The following is a 10,861-nucleotide window of genomic DNA, read 5'->3' as shown; positions in this document are numbered from 1 at the left end:
ACTTTAGGGTCAACAGTCTATGTTCTAAAAACTTAAACTTCTTGTTCCAAAAATTGTTGTGTACGTTCTAAACCTTGATAACAAATGTTCTAAAAATCAAACTTGATAACTTGTATGTTGCCATTTTCTGCCCAGATTTCCTTTAAGATTGGTATTGGAGCGAACATCTACTACCTGAAATCTCGCATTTGAGGCGCCACATCCAAAACTACAAAACAAAATTTGCAGAACAGTTAAGAAGTGTCCGATAATGACACACCGATCATGTAGAATTTTTGGGGGTTAGGAGCATGCATTTTATTAAGAACATAAAATTTTGGGTTAGACAATCAACAAATCAAAGACAAATTAAATAGAGAAGATAATATTTTAATCATTTTTTAGTCATGTTCTAAAACTTAAACTTTATGGTCTAAATAATGGTTTTTATGTTCTAAATAATGGTTAATATGTTCTAAAAAGTAAATATTGTGTAAACAAGAGGGTTAGGACCATACGTTCTAAATATACGAAAATACTAGATGCTCTAAAACTTATGACATATTACATATGTTGTCAGTGGCGGACCTAGGCTTGGGCAACCTAGATCACGTGACCCACTAATATTTTAAAAAAAAAAATTGAAAAAAAAATTACGCGCTCCAATCCCTCTGTGGAAGTTGGAAAAGCCAAATCAAAACACAAAACCTAATCCCTGACTCCCCTCTCTTCGACGCAGTCACGACTCACGCAGGCCGCAACCGGCCCACCAGCCACCGCCCACCACTCCACCAGGTCATCCGAGTTCCGACCACCGAAGACCGAACCCAGATCCGCTCATCCGCAGCAGAACCGAGTCAGTCCGTGGTCGCGGCGAAGAAGAACCGAGCAGCATCGACTCGTCGAGCACCGAGGAAGAGGAGGAGCTGAGGAGCAGCGACTAGCCAAGCACCGACGGACGAGCGGAGGAGGCGAGGACTCGAGGAGGAGCCGCCGTCGAGCAGTGCTTGCTTCTGCCTAGGCTCGTGATTTGAGTTTTGAGGTATAACCGTTTAAATTGTATAATTTTAATTATTAAACATTAAATTTTTAATTATTAAACCTATAAAATTTAAACTATCGATAATAATTAAATTTTGATTTGTGAATTTGGATTATTTACCTATTGTTTGTGAATTGTGATATTTGTGACTTTGTGAATTGTGATATTTGGGAATTTGTGAGGAATTGAATTGTTGAATTGAATTTAATTGAATTGTTGAATTTAATTGAATTGAATTAAATTGTTGAGGAATTAGGAATTGAATTGAATTGTTGAATTGAATTTAATTGAATTGTTCAATTTAATTGAATTGAATTGTTGAATTGAATTGAATTGTTGAGGAATTAGGAATTGAATTGAATTGTTGAATTGAATTTAATTGAATTGTTGAGGAATTAAGAATTGAATTGAATTTGTGAGGAATTGAATTGAATTAAATTGTTGAGGAATTATTGATTTTTTGAGGAATTAGGAATTTGTTGATTTTGATATTTAAATAGTTGATTTAGGAATTTGTTGATTTAGGAATTTGTTGATTTAGGATTTATATATTGTTTCAATGTTAAGTACTTGATTGTATTTGTGACTTAATTTTCATAATGAAAAGGAAGAAAACACAGGATATTTCTAGTTTTTTTCTTAAAAAAACGTCTCCTCAACAAGATCATCCTCCTACACAAGATCATCTTCCTCCACAAAATCCCCCTCCTCCTCCACAAAATCCTCCCTCAAGCAAGTGAACAATTTTTTTTTTTTTAAGTAGTAATGTTTTTTTTTTAATTTAAACATTGATTTATGATTGTATGGTGCGCGGCGTAGAATGGTGACCCACCATCCGTGAAATCCTGGCTCCGCCACTGTATGTTGTAAATCTTAAGCCCTGTTATCTAAAAATGATCCAGTGAATTCTAACATAACAAAAACAATTTAGCTCAAAAACCCATAAAGAATGATCATGCACTTATTTGGTTCATATGAAACGTAGGAATATATAAGTCATAAAAGACTCGAAAATCCATCAAAAAGTTTTGTCACAACTCATAACAACTTATACAGCAGGCTCATAAGATTAGGTATAGTAAATATTGACTTACGTACCCTTCACTCTTAGGATGACGGACAATTAGAAGGAAACGAGACATGATACTTCAAGGATCACACCTAAGTATAAGCATTTAATTCAAATTTAAGGCTATAATATGCATCAATGCATGATTGAAAATACGTGAAATTAAGAGATAGAGTAACCAAGTATGCCAGAAGCTTATATAAAAATATCACCAAGAACTACAAAAGTGAATATGACTGTTAGATCCAGGAAATTCAGGATGCATTTGAGTTACGTGAAACATCAACAGCTTAATTATAAAATACTTTCAACAACAGTTTGCCGCAACGTTAAAATATTTCATGTTCTTATACCCCGTTATCAAATTGCAAATATCTTCACCAAAGGTCTTCTGCGCGTACTTTTTGATGTTTTCGGGACAGTCTTACCGTTCGTCCACCTTCCGTTACGGGAGTATTAGACTATGTAAATAAATGTAAATTATTTTAGTCAAAGATTTGGTAGTTAAGGTTAGTATACGTTACAAATATTCTGTCAAAGATATTCCTAGATTCTAGCCTATGATTTAGTTGTACAGCTTGTATATTAACAATACCAATCAATGAGAAAGGCAGGCAAAATCATTCTCACAGTTCTAAACAAAGAGTATACTATAAGCTCTTCAGAAGAATAGAAACAGATGAACAAATGTTCTAAAGAGTACAATAGTGATTGTAGAGTACTAAACAACAATACACCTCTACATTTATATCTTTCTGTCAACCGTGATATATACCCCATCAAAGCCGAAGTGAAACAGAATTCTAATCGTGAAGACCAAGGACCTTAAACCCGGAGGAGAAGTACCATTGCTTACAAAATTTGCAACGGTGGTATTACTATTTCACCTGATACTACATCATCTATTACACTTGAAGATCATCTTCAATCCTTCCCACACCAATCTTTCGATTAATATTTCATGCCATCCATATAGTATGATTTCGGAGCATCTGTTATGTAATGGGAGGAGATAGGTAGGTAGGCTGTATTAGCATATGTTTTTTTTTGTTTCAATGTAAATTGAAGAAATAAGGCAATAGGTGTGTAGTGTGTACCGAAGCCCTTGCTTTGGGAGATAATTGTACGATTTGTTTTATTGTTGTAAGTTGTAACTAAATACTTTGGGTTTTTCTACGTTGTACCCTTATATTTCTTTGATTTATACGTTGTACCATGCATTTAAAATCTTCCATATTGTACCCCTGTACTTGTAAAATATAGTCAACCTTATTCTTATTGTTAATCCAACGTTTAAAAAGTTGTTGACTTTTTAAGCAAACAAAAGTTTTTCTATATTATAGTCAACTTTATGTTTGTTGTTAAACCAACGCTAACATTGAAAATCTTGATTTTCTTAAAAATACAACAAAATATTTTAACATTGGATTGGCGACAAGGATAAAAATGAGTAACTTTTGCAAATACAAGGGTATAATGTGTAAATTTTAAAACGTTTGGGTACAACGTAAAAATCAATGAACCACAAGGGTACAACGTAGAAAAACCCAAATTCTTTCAAGTAATTATTTTACCTTCCAAACTTTGGCTTTGTTTGGTTTATAATATTTTCCAGAGCTATTGTAGTATTAGAGTGACCTGTCCCTATGAGCTCAGTATTTTGTATGATATCCCCGATTTAAGGGAATGTCGTAAAGCATCAAAGACCAACGATGCTAACGAGTGTTGATGCGTGGTTTTTGTGGTTATGTCACACTTATACTTAACAATGTACCATTCCTTACCAAAACTTCACCAACTTAGCTTCTTAAGTTTGAAACCTTAACCATTTGTCATGAATTATATCATGATAAAGTTTCACCATAGAATATAGCTAAAATTTGTTGATAAATAGTGTAGAATGTAACTAATATCTTTATCATAATTCACTAGAGCCCATTTTTAATACTTAATTAACCTTTTACTACATACACACTACAGAGTAGTAATGTTCCTAAAGATGAAATATTTAACTTAATGTTATCCATAACAAAAAAATTCAAATATGATAAAGTTTTTATACTCTTTATAAATTTAAATCAATGGGAATGGGATTGGAGAAAATGTCAATGGACATGTTAGATTTATAGGAGTAAATTGTTTTGAAAAAATATTATAGCTATTGACCAAAGTTATACTCCGTAATATGACAAAATACTCTTCCTCAATACACTACTCCCTCCGTATTTATTTAAGAGATACACTTGACCGGAACGGGTATTAAAAAGAAGAATTGAATGAAATAAAGTAATAGAACAAATGGGGTTGAGTAAATATTTTAATAAGTAAAACAAGTGGGGACCATGTCATTTTAGGGGGTGGGGGTGGGATGTCGTTATGAAATTATTTGTTTAATAGGATGGTGGGATATAGGATATATTAGATAGATTATTTAATTAGATGGTGGGGTTGATAAGTTACTAAAAATGGCAAGTATATCCCTTAAATAAATACGGCCGAAAAAGTTAAGTGTATCTCTTAAATAAATACAGTGGGAGTATATATACTAGGAATAGTAATAAATATAGCTTAAATTAATATTAATTTTTCCTTAAATTAGATAATGGTATTGTGATTAGGAAATGATATATGACAAGGCAAGAAAATAAATGACATGACAATTCATACAAAGTGAAATACAGTACAATAGATAAATGTTGATTTGTTACGTACGTAATTTATAATTTTATATATCTTTTATATTTACATTATTATAGAATTTGTAATATATCTTATTGTACTTATAAGTTACTACTCCCTTCGTATTTTAAAAAGAGATACATTTTCCATAAACGGCTGTATTTTAAAAAATAGATACACTTTTCTTTTTTGACATGTTTTGGTCCCCACTTCCCACTATATTAATATTTCTCTCTTTCTTGTGGTTCATATACTTACTCACATTGATCATCTTTTAACTATAATAAATAATTTACCCACTACTCCACTTTCATCTTATTTTAATAAATTCAACTCAATCTCCTAAAACTATGTGCCGCTCAAAGTGTATCTCTTTTTAAAATACGAAGAGAGTATAATACAAAAAGTTAAATTAAAAAACTCGTGCATAGCACGGGTTTACATCTAGTAATTAAAATTGAGGAGTCATTCATTTATATGGAATTGAATAGGGTTTTCATTTACTCGCGTAAGTCAGTAATAGACGGGGAAGAAGAAAAGACATCTTATACGTCTCCGCCGCATATGCCTTGTAGTTCATCCTTTTCATCTAAATCCATATTTATAGTGCTAAAATAAAGTAAAATCTACTAAATGGACCAAGTAATTTTCCTCCGAAAATCCCCTCCTTACATTTCAAGACTTCACAGTGATTGCATTATTAGAAGTATAAATAAAATCCAAATTTTCATTGATCAATAAATATATGTTTTCTCTTATTATCTGATTAATATATAAATGTCAATTTATTTTTTCATATTTATAAATTAATTAAGAATATCAACAACATCTTGGAAATTAGTGAAATTTGCATTATACTGAGATACAACAAACTCGAGGTAGCATAAAATATAGCACAAAACAAATACAGGGCTCTAAAACTAATGATAACATTCATCATATTACTTCAAGATCGCTAATCAATACCTAGAATTTAAAAAAGAAGACCAACATCATTTCAAAGACAAGTAACCAACACCCTTATAATGACACGTGGCTTATCATATACTTCCTCCGTTAGTTTTTAAATGACACAATTATTTAGGCACGTTTGCCAATGCACAATTTCAAACATTAATATCTTCCATTATGGATAAATAAAAATTATAAAATTTGATATTTGAAAATTATTTTTTGAGACGAATCTAATAAGATCACACACGACTATGTTTTTTCTTAAGCATAAATCACAAGCATGTGTGAATAGTGTCAAAACTCCAATTGTGTCATATAAATAAGAATAGAGGAATTATTCTACATTAAAAAAACCAAAAAAAAAAACCAAAAAAGCCCAACTTGGCATCACCATTTATGTCGCCCCCTTTCCTCCTCGAGGAAGTCTTTGTCACAAGTGACTTGTGTCCATATGGACACAAGTCAGTACCAATACAGAATCTGGAGTACCACTACAGAATATGTTAGTACCAATACAAATTATCACTAGTAGAAAAACCCCTATTGCAGCCCCCTTGTTGCAGCGTACATATATTAATACGCTTTAACAACCAGTCGGTCAACGCAGGTCAAACCCTTTAAAGGGTTGTTGCAGCGTACAAATTAATTGTTCCCTGCAAAAAAAATTGTTGCAGCATACATTTTAAAAGCCCCCTTGCAATATCCTATTTTTGTCGCAGCGTACATTTAAAATCCCCTGCAATAGCCCGGGTCAAAAATTTATTCGCTGCAATATTAAAATTTCATTTCTCCCGCTTTACTCCCTTCTTCTTCCCTTACCTTTCCCTGCGTAGTCCCCTAAAAAAAAAACCTTCCTGCGTCGTCAATAGCTTCCTCGTCGGTGGTTCTGACCTCCTCGCCAGTCGCCACCTTTTCTTGCGCTTTAATCTCGGAATTCTGCCCGCGTTCACCACCGTCCCACCACCTTTCGTTGGAGATCCAATTGGGTTCGTTTTTCTCACCAATCGCGTTTCTCACCACCACCACCACCGCTCGTTTTTCTTCGAATTTATGCACTACGGAGGTATATCTCTATTCAATTTAAGATTCGGCTTATTCAACTTTTGTAAAATTGAATTAACTATTTTCCCCCAAATTTTAGGGTTTTGGCTCCATTTTATTTTTTAATCGAAAGAGGGAACGATCTACTAATCTAGGGTTTCCTTTTTTCCTCTTTCGTTCAGAATTAGGGATTTGAGGACGCTTAATTATCAGGATTTCATCCGCAAACTCTGCACTTAGATTTTGGGATATGGGTTGAGCTTGATTCTTTTTGGTGATGCTACTCTTTAAGGATATTCTACTGTTGCTGTTCCTCTGATGGAAGTATAGGCATCAATATGCTTCTCTTATTTCTTCTTCAAGATTTACATAATTTTTAGTGTTAATGGAAGTTGGATTTGCTGACTGTTAAGAGGTTTTAGTAATCTTGTATGATATAGTAATTTATGGCAGATATGAACTATTTAAGTTTTGTTAACCATCATTTTGCCTTTAATCTCGTTGAAGAAGTTAAAAGAAATAAAATAAGACTTAATGTTTTAGTTAGGGAACAATTAGAGCTGGGAAATACCATGCTTATCAAGTAATATTGTCATTTGATGGTTTTTGGTTTGATGGGAATTAGGATGTTCACTTCATATTATTAGAAGAATTGAATCCAGCTTTACTAAAATTCTTCTTTCATTGAGATGTTAATGTCTCAGGATTGAATATAGCTTTGCAATTTCACTACAATAATATAGATTTGTGATAATTTGGGTGTTCATTGTTCTTAACAATACCAGCAAAGAAAATGGAGAGGCGTCGAGATTAGGTTTCAGAAATTGATGGTGTTTTTAATGATTAAATAAGACTGTTGCTGTTGGAAATGCTGCTGGAGTTGGAACTCATTCCTGTGCTGAATGTGCTTCTGAATGTGCTGCTGAATGTATGCTTCTCTTCTTTCTTCTTCAAGATTTGTATTATTACATGGTTTACATAGTTTTTAGTATTATATTGAGGTTAGTGGATGTTTGAGGTTCTTTATTATTCTTATATGACATACTGATTGTTTAGTAGATATGAACTAATTAAGTTGCTAACTTTTTGACACCAGACCATACACAGCTCAAGTCAACAATGGCCCATGTTGACCTAACAACTGCAAACAGTAGCCAACAAACTCACTCCCAACTGACTTAACACACTAGCAATAACCCTAAGCACTATTAGGACCTAATTGCACCTTAACAGTAGAACATTGAAAGCTTATGCATACTCCCAACAAGCTCAAACTGACCCCAGTAACAGAACAAGACAAACATAAGCCATCCACCTACAATATTTTAGAGATTTTGTTTAAAATATTTTGTTTATTTATTTTAAACTATAATAATTCATTTTATAAAATAAAATAACAATTTTTTACAGCCCACACCGATAGAAAGTAAGTTAATTTTGGGCACCATGTGCTAGTATGAAATACAACGCTTGATCACTAGCTATTTGATTATGCTCCTGGGTCACAGAATATCACAGTTCCTTATACACCTATTCCTGTTCAATGTACATGCTAGATCGATGGTACTAAGAACCAGACTTACTGCCTTTGTTTATATGGAAGTCTTGGAGATACATGATGCAAGTCATGCAACAACACATCTTCAGGTATGTTTTTTCTTTAACTCGAGTTCATTGCAGTGGAATGTGCATATAAAATTTAATCATTAGAATTACTTCAGACGTCTGACTTAATTCCTAGGGTCTCGAGCTAAAGGAAATAAGTTTTAAGAAAGAATAAGAGATCTGGAGATGGCTGGTGTGCAATTAAGAACTAAAGAACTTTGAAGTTAATGTTAAAAATAGATTCTAAAGTAAATACGGTCAATGAAATATTTGACTTAAACATTTTCTCTTTACGTTGTCTTGTGTGAACTACTCTGGTGCTTCCTGTAATGATGATCCTTAATTTAGCTTGTGTTTCAGTAGATAGTATACCTTGTCAGTGGATACTCCCTCCGTATTTACAATGTTTGTCTTCCTTGTTATACAATGGCATGTTTCAAGTTTAATGTTTTAATTATCAATTTTAACTGTATTGAATCTGATATTATGATGCACTGCTCATCTGGAAGCTTTTCAAAATATGACTATTGTGTGAATTGTGTGAATCATGACTATTTTCACGTTGTCTTGTGTGAATTAGTTGAGAGTTGGGAGCGAAAACGACTATTTAAAATATGAATATTATCACGTTGTCTTGTGTGAATTAGTTGAGAGTTAGCTAACTGCTTATGAATCAGATAGTCAATGTTTACGAAATATTTTCTAAGTCTTATGGGGAAGTTAGCTAACTGCTTTTGTGTCTTTTTGATACTTGTTTATACTAATGACAACAAAAAATTGAAATCATATTCAGTGCTTTTTTCCCCTCTTATGTGGCAGATGAGTTGGTGTGAACCTAGCGTTGTTAAGCCCCGATATACCACATGGCCAATGCTAACTAATACAAAAGATTGATTTAATTTAGTGTGGTTTAAGGAGGATACCAAAAAGATAAATAAAGATTTACTGAAACTTGAAGTTGCATGGAACAGTGCAAGATTTTGAGCACTTTCTACATGATGGTTTCCAGGTTTGATATGTGTAATGCTGTAGCCTTCTCTTTCTCTCAAAATCTTAAGGCTAATCTATTGGGATCCCATAATTGCTTCTTTTATTTGGATAAGCTTCTGTAAGCTGCTGAATTCAATTCTGGAGACCTTACTTCTTAGCCTAGTGATAGACTATTTATCTTTCTGTACAGATGAAATGCACTTTTGACAAATATGCTATATTTTACTTTGAGATATTGGACTGAAAAAATAAGCTAGTTCTCTTCACCTTTTATGCATGTTTGAAAAAATAATGATGACTGTTTTCATTCTTGATTCTTATGGTTCTGTGGTTCCTTAGTTGTTATGGTTTGTTGGTGATAAATTTATAAGTTGATTTGATTCTTGTACATTGTTCTGACTTGCTATAATCTCTATCAGGTATGAGTTTAAAACAAATCATGGAGAATGGATCACTTCAATGAAATCAAATTTTGGGGATAATGTATCAGGACGTGTTCGTACAGCAATCAAGTCATTGTGTTCTACATTACAGAATCCTCTAATAAGGTATGTTTAGCTTTTTATTAACTTGTGTTTAACTTGACCCAAATGACTTATTTTCCATGTCTATATGAGGATGAAAAATCCTGTTCCCTATTTGTTCTATGTAATAGAACTTCCACCGTTTCACGGCAGGCAACTTTAGCTGATCAGATGTAACTTTGTGCAGCTTATAACAAGCCTTTGTAGTTTCCACATCTACCTTTTGAATTTGTGACTTTGTGAGTGTGTCCAAAAAAGTCTAGAACCCAAGCTCTCTCTCTTTCCCCCTCTCTTTCTCCCTGTCCTGCTAAACGGGGGTGTCTTAAATCTTAATCCAGAAATAGTCAAGCATCAAAACTATAAAACCCAATTCAAGAACACTGAAATTCACCCTTTGTTACATCAAATTCCACCTTATCTGGATCTTGTTATTATGATCGATGGATATTTCTGCTTGTGTCATTTCTTGATTTCTGGATCTTGTTAATTATTTTCTCTTTCGTTTTCTCAGAGGCTGCGAGATCTTCCATTTCTTCTTCGAAGGTCATTGAATGATTTGCTAGATCCTCAAAGATCTTTGCCATTCGTCATCAAAGCTCGGATTTATTTGGCAGTTAAGTGAACAACTCAATTTACAACAACTTGTTTTCTTATTCCTTCATTGAGTTGTGTGTAGAGTAAATTTCGGCCTTGTAATTTCAAGTGTTCTTCAGTTCCATATATGTATTGAGTCCAGTGGACATTATCCCTGAAGGTACAATAGTTCCATTAAACAAATTGTCTGAATTATACTGCTGCTGCACTAGTGAAATGTTGTTGCTGAATGATCTGTTGCTACTTGTGAGGGGGTTGAAAAAGCACGAGGCTAATGCGTGACCTCGTCCCTCGTGGGCGTGACGTTTCTTTTTGTCAAATCAAGTGTAATTGGATTTCCTGTGAGTTTACACCCAATTGACTAGTAATATAGGAGTCGCCATT

At 33.3% G+C, this 10,861-nt stretch overlaps 1 long non-coding RNA gene across 1 annotated transcript; it reads left to right on the top strand.

The window, feature by feature from the left end:
- The first annotated feature begins 457 nt into the window (after positions 1 to 457).
- On the top strand, positions 458 to 10,656 carry LOC130464310 (uncharacterized). Its single transcript, XR_008924690.1, has 5 exons — positions 458 to 1,021; positions 7,550 to 7,692; positions 8,321 to 8,411; positions 9,779 to 9,907; positions 10,395 to 10,656. It is a non-coding gene; the product is annotated as an uncharacterized lncRNA (long non-coding RNA).
- Positions 10,657 to 10,861: the final 205 nt, after the last annotated feature.

The sequence above is a fragment of the Spinacia oleracea genome, chromosome 6 (genome assembly GCF_020520425.1).
Source record: "Spinacia oleracea cultivar Varoflay chromosome 6, BTI_SOV_V1, whole genome shotgun sequence".
Classification (NCBI taxonomy): Eukaryota; Viridiplantae; Streptophyta; class Magnoliopsida; order Caryophyllales; family Amaranthaceae; genus Spinacia; species Spinacia oleracea.
Note: the sequence above shows the minus strand (reverse complement) of the source record. Positions and strands in the feature narration are given on the sequence as shown.